Genomic DNA, 7,046 nt, shown 5'->3' on the forward strand with positions numbered 1-7,046 from the left:
CACCCAAACGGCAGCACCACAAGTCAGGGCGCCACAGGAGAGCCAGAGATGCAGTGTGGTCGGCCACCCAAAAGTCCACCACGGCTGTAAGTCATGCAGAGGTAATTCAATAGAGGCGGAGGACCAGGGAGGAATATAGCCTCAGGTCAGACAGCAGGCATATAGGGATATCAGCAGCGGGGATTTTAGGAACCATATATGACCCACATGTGCATGGTGGGAGTATAGGGGTCTCCAGCTCCACCCCACAGCAACAGCCCTGGGAGCAAGGTCCCTCCAGGCAGCGTACAGGCACAGCAGGAGTTATGGGCTATGCAATTAGCCAGATACAGCATGTCATACAGGGCAGCCCTCCTCACAGCACAGCAGGCATAGGGGTAGCACTGTACAGATAGGATATCAGGGAGGCTGCAGTGTCAATGGGTCCCCTCTGGGGGAATGCAGCCACAGACAGCAAGTCTATCTGGAAGTCAGCAACGGGGAGAGTGGGAGCCACACAGGACCCTCAGGCATATACTGGTAGTATAGGGGTCTCCAGCTTGACCCTCTCGCAGTAGCCCCACCAGTCAGGACCCCCCAAACAGCACACAAGCACAGCGGGAGTGCGGGTTACGCAACTCCCACAGCACACCGCCAGATGATCCCTGCAGCACACAATGCAGCCCCTATATACACAGTGGGCGCGTACAGTCAGCCCTTGGGGGGGTAGGGGGGGAGACGGGCATCCACACGGGGCAGCGGCCGGGATGATTCCACACACGTAGGGGCTCCAGACCAACCAGCCCGATGGATCAGGGACAGCGGCAGCACAGGTCACGCAACCGCCCGGGCATCCAGCGGCCAGCGCGCCACACCAGGAAGTTCCCCCGCGGCAGCACCACAGGCAGGCGAGAGTGCAGAGGGTGTGAGCCGGGGGAAGAAGAGGAGAACAGTGCCATCGTCCCAGCGAAGGTGACCCCACACCGCAGCGGCAGAATAGGGTCCGGTCAGCCAGAGACGCCAGGGAGCTTCACCTCACAGAGGCACCGGAACGAGGCGGGTGAACAGCCACAACGAGCCCGGTCACGGGAGGCACAGCAAACGGTCCCAAGGCAGCGGGGAAAGGCAGCGACCCCCAAGGTAAGGCAGCGTCAGGGGGAGATCCAGCCAGGCAGAGGGGGAAGCAGCGCCAGCACCCACCATGCGGCGGTCCGATCACGGGCCTGACTCCGGGGAATAGGGCCTCCAGCCACGCCACACGTCCGAGCAGGGTACCACTGGGTTCAGCAGCCTCCGGGAAGCAAGGGCCAGGCAAGATGTCAAGCCAGGCAACACAGGTGCGGGCGGATGGCAATGGATAGGGCCTGGTAGAGCGGAGCTCTTCTAAAACGTGGCCATCTTGGATGCGCCACCCACCGGAAGTCTCACCCATTTTTATTTAATACTAACCTCTCCGGAGAACACCGCTGGCACACAAATCACTGGGAAAATGGAGCGTTAGCCATTTTCCCGACACTTTGCGCCTGTACAGTAGGAAAATCAGCGGGAAAATGGACGCAGAGCAATTTTCCCGGAAACCTGCCTACTAGGCTCTGATACAGCACAAGGTTCTCCAAGGGATGGCCATCATTGTAGTTACCATCGATAGTTATCGCCATCGATGGTTTCCAAATATGCAATGGATGATCACTGACAATTTCACCAACCAATGGTCATCCCTGTTCCTTGACTGACTGGCCCCTGGGCCAGTCAGAGCCTGGGGTGGGGCTTTGCAGGTGTCCTGGGAGCTGAGCTATGTTCCATTTCCTGGCAACTTGTAATAAAAATTAAAAAGGTTATACTGTGCCTTTGATGGAAGGAAACCATCTGTTTCTCTCCCATCAATGGCAAAAGCAGTCAACATTGGCATGGCCATAAACCAATGATTATGAATCATCGATGGTCAATTGCCATCCCAAGGGTCTCCTAGTGCCCAGAGTCTCTGTGCTGCTCACTACAGAGGAGGGGGCCCAGATGGAAACTGGAGACGGGCCCCCTTCTCTCTTAATACTCCCCTGCACTGGAGAAACCCTTAGGGACATTTCTCTTCCTGCTTTCCCCTCTGGGGCCCTTCTGCGCTTGCATATACACTACAGATGACCTGCTCTGCGCATATGCTGGCTACAGATGATCGGATTTGTGCATATGTCGACTGTCAACTTATACAGACTTGCCTACTCTCCCGGAACATCCTGGAAGCTCCTGTATCTCGGGTGGCGATCCAGGCCTCCTGGAAGAGTTTTCAAGTCCAAGCCTGTGTCCACCCAGCGCAGCTCAATTCCAGAGCGAAGTGGATCGTCCGGTCGGCCAATGAGATGATTCACACTAAATTCCGACATCGTAGTCCTGCCCTCTGCTTTACAATGGTGATTATCTCTATTGTGTAGCAGGAGGCAAGGCCACAATGTTGCGACTGCACTACCATGCCCCCCCAACCTGTGCCACACACACACCTTCACTGTGCCAACCTATCTGCTCCCTCCCAGAGGGGGTAATGGGGTTACTACTGCTTCTCCATAATGTATTAGAGGTACACGGTGAAAAATTCAGAGATTTCTCGAGTGGTGTCTTTGGCTTCTCTTCATAACGCCTGTCACAGGCGCATCTGTCCCCAGAACTCCTTCTGAGTCGGGCGGTCGTGACGTTGATGTTATGCCAGTTATCCTAACAATAAAATATATCGGTTGCCACCACCAAAGGCTTTGTTACACTTACAGTAAACACACTTTAAAAATCAGTAGCATAGGCCTCACAAGGCGTAGGTTAAAAACACAGAGGTCAGAATGATAAATTAGGTTTTAATTTCAAGAATAACTTCAGAACTTATAGTAAAAAAAAAAAGACATTTACAAAGTATATATGATTTAAAATTATACACACAGATTACGATTTCAGAAGGGAACGAAGTTTCTGAATTCCAGAATTTACTAAAAAGACCTTAGGAGTTCAGTTGTGGGGGCTTTCCAGAGATAGGAGGTATAGACCCTCAACGCTTGGTTGTCCCCAAACAGTGCACACTTGATCCACCTAAACAGGCATACTTATCTCAAAAGCAACTACTCATGACACATTTCTCCACCTTGGATTTTAACCCTTCCAAAACCAGAATTAATTGGTTGTACTTAGGGATTTGAGGGGCTTCCTGGTCAAGTGGGAAGGGGTTTTTAATTACTTTCTTCAGTCTGCTTGAAGCCTAATGGTCTGGAATGTTATGGCTTTGGCCATCAGAGAGATTCAACACTTTCTTTAGACTGAGTGTCTTTGGCCTGTAGGCACGACCCCCTGCCATTTATAGTAAACAGACCTCTTCACAAACAGAGGAAACACTGGCCAGTTACTTACAGACTGGCCATCTGCCGTATAGTTTTACAAATGACATTTCCATACAGAATATACATGGGAAGTGGTACATAGAAAATGGCATTTTCATAAAAGGTTGTACATCACAACTCCCCATTCAAGAATGGTATGGAAGCACACAGTTTTACAAATGACATATTTTACATAGAATATACCTTGCTACAACATGCAGTTTGAATAATACAATTTTCTGAGATCAGATCCATGATGGTTCATAAAGACCAATATAGCTTTGGCCGTTATTCAATTACCCACTATCATTAATTGCAGGTAATTGTGTCACTGGGAAGCTATTCAATTAGCTTATCAAGGATTTTGTTTCCTCTGCCTCGGGCAAAGCAATATCCTTGAAAACATGCCCATTGCTGTTTCTACTGAAAACACACGTTTTACTAAACCTGTGTGTTTTTGGGTGAAAAGTTTTTTTTTTTTTTTTGGGTGACCTAATTGGATAGCCCGAAAAAAAAAACATTGAAGAAACATCGGTGAAAATAGTGAAAAACTTTTTTCCCCGCTCACGATGTTTCTTCGCGGGTAATTAATACCGACCTATGGCGAAGAAGCGTGATGGCCTCTTACCAAGTGTCAAAAAGTTGGGCTTTTTGTCACTTCTCTAATTCCACATAGCTCCATCTGAGTGTGGTGCTCTGCTTACAGGTCTTGCCTTCGGGAGACCCTGCTCATGTCCAACTCAGTCACAATGAGTTCTTGTGGTTTTTCAATATCTCACGCATGTGCGACGGGGCTGACCAGGATTGATTACAATGCTCGTGCGATCAACTAGACGCTGCCTATGGGGGAGTGTATTTTAGCATAACAGGGCTGCGATCGCTTGTGCATCCCTGCTATGCTAAAAAAGTTTCCTGCAAAACAAGACCAGGGTTAGACATACTTATCCTTTGCGAAGGATCCAGCGCCGAAGGTCCTGGGATTGACGTCAGACAACTGCCCTCCAAACACATGCACACGCCTGCGTTTGGATCTCCATGCCCGGAAAACGGTGAGTATCCGCCTCGGAACGCCTCCCCGCTGTCAATCTTCTTGCAATCGCGCTAGTGATTACTATCTTCTGGTCGTTGCCGTCGCTGGGCAACGTCGCGTATGCGCATTGCGGGCGCCGCGCATACGCAATTCCGATCCGTTCACACCGCAGCGAAGAACCGCTGCGTGCGAATGGGTCGGAATGACCCCTCATATGAGCACATTACTAGAACAAGACTAGCCCTGCAGTTACTTACCCTGTGCGATGGATCCAGCGATGAAGGTCCTGGAATTGACGTCAGACATCCTCCCTCCAAACGCCTGGACATGCCTGCGATCGTATCTCCATGCCCGGAAAACGGTGAGTTGATGCCCCCAGAACGCCTTCCTCCTGTCAATCTTCTTGCGGCCGCCGCTGCGACTGCTTTCTTCGTATGCGGCATCGCTGCACGTGCATGCGCAGTTCCGACTCGTTCGCACCACTGCGATGAACCGCAGCGTGCAAACAAGTCAGAATGACCCCCATTGTACCAGCACTAAGATGGTGTGATACACAGAGGACAGAGATCGCCAGAGGGGTGAGTTACCATTATACCTCTCTGGTGGTGACTCTTTTTGTAATACATTGCTGCTCCAAGAAATCCGTCCCTGGTGTAATGGGAAAATCGCATAACTGGTCGCGAATTCAGATGCTTAATTGCCTACATTGGAAGCCCTTTCTGGGGAGGAATTCTTTGTATCCCTCTCCTGGTAAATTGTGCATACAGTAGCCCATAGACTACAAAAGCTAAGGCCATCTAAAGATGGCATTAGCTACTGGGGTCAAGCTCCAGAATGTAAATCTTGGTAAATTCTCTCAAATAGCAGCCCCCATTGTGCAATCAAAAATGGGGAGCTGCATCAGATATCTACTGCGGTCCCCTCCTAGATACATCCAGGGGATACTTGAAATTTGCAAATCTCTTTTGATAAATATGCCCCATAATCTGTTAACTTTTCCACTACCCTTTGAAGAGGAAGTAGTCAGTTTGCCTTTAAACAATATGTTGACAAGCTACATGTGGATAGGAGAATGCCGACACAGTAATAATGTTAGTTAAATAATTTTACGTGTCTGCATTCTAACTTTAAGCATGATTGAAAAGCATCATGTTTAAAGTTATAATGCCGACACAATTAAAATGCTTCTTGAACTAACATTTGTACTGTGTCAGCATGATGCTGCCGACATTCTCCCATTCACATATAGTTTGGCGATATATTGGGCTATATTTACAAAGGGGCGGCTTTACACATAATGTTAGTGCCGTTTTAAATTTTCATCTGAAAACCTTTGAGAAGCGGCTTTTGCTTTGTAAATAAAGCCCATTGTGTGTTGACAAAACGTACGTATTCCCTTTGAAGTTCATATGAGAATGAGTTCTTAGTTCCTCTAGCATAGGGGGTAATTCCAAGTTGATCACAGCAGGATTTTTGATAGCAATTGGGCAAAACCATGGAGGTCATTCCGAGTTGTTCGCTCGCAAGGCGATTTTAGCAGAGTTGCTCACGCTAAGCCGCCGCCTACTGGGAGTGAATCTTAGCATCCTAAAATTGCGAACGACGTATTCGCAATTTTGCGATTACAAACTTCTTAGCAGTTTCAGAGTAGCTTCAGACTTACTCGGCATCTGCGATCAGTTCAGTGCTTGTCGTTCCTGGTTTGACGTCACAAACACGCCCAGCGTTCGCCCAGACACTCCCCCGTTTCTCCAGCCACTCCTGCGTTTTTTCCGGAAACGGTAGCGTTTTTTCCCACACGCCCATAAAACGGCCTGTTTCCGCCCAGAAACACCCATTTCCTGTCAATCACACTACGATCGCCTGAGCGAAGAAAAAGCCGTGAGTAAAAATCCTAACTTCATAGCAAATTTACTTGGCGCAGTCGCAGTGCGGACATTGCGCATGCGCACTAAGCGGACAATCGCTGCGATGCGATGAAATTTACCGAGCGAACAACTCGGAATGAGGGCCCATGTGCACTGCAGGGGAGGCAGATATAACATGTGCAGAAAGAGTTAGATTTGGGTGGGTTATTTTATTTCTGTGCAGGGTAAATACTGGCTGCTTTATTTTTACACTGCAAATTAGATTGCAGATTGAACACACCACACCCAAATCTAACTCTCTCTGCACATGTTATATCTGCCTCCCCTGCAGTGCACATGGTTTTGCCCAATTGCTAACAAAAATCCTGCTGCGATCAACTTGGAATTACCCCCATTGTCCGTATATTACTTTTTGAAGCCAATCTACTAGCAGAGTCTCTTTCAAGATCCAGTGCCACTGAGGAGGAGAATGGAGGGAGTGGGATGTTTGCAGTTTGTCTTTTCTGAGGTACAAGGCTGGATTAAAGGTCCATACACATTAGACGATGTCGCTCTGTGAGCGACGTCGTCTAATGTTTCCCCCTCCCGGGCCGGCCGGTCGGTCGGCGGCCGATTGTACACACTGAGCGATATGACCGCTCATATCGCTCAGTGACGTCACGCCTCCGCCAGCCCTGCATGCAGGTCGTGGACGACAGTCCAGATCCTGCATGCATGCCCTACCGACAGTGACGATCGTTGCCAACCCGCGGGGCCGCGCATCGGTCGTCGCTGGCGGCATACACACTTGACGATAAAATGAGCAACGTCGCTCAAGGA

This window comes from Pseudophryne corroboree, chromosome 8 (genome assembly GCF_028390025.1).
Source record: "Pseudophryne corroboree isolate aPseCor3 chromosome 8, aPseCor3.hap2, whole genome shotgun sequence".
In the NCBI taxonomy this organism is placed as follows: Eukaryota; Metazoa; Chordata; class Amphibia; order Anura; family Myobatrachidae; genus Pseudophryne; species Pseudophryne corroboree.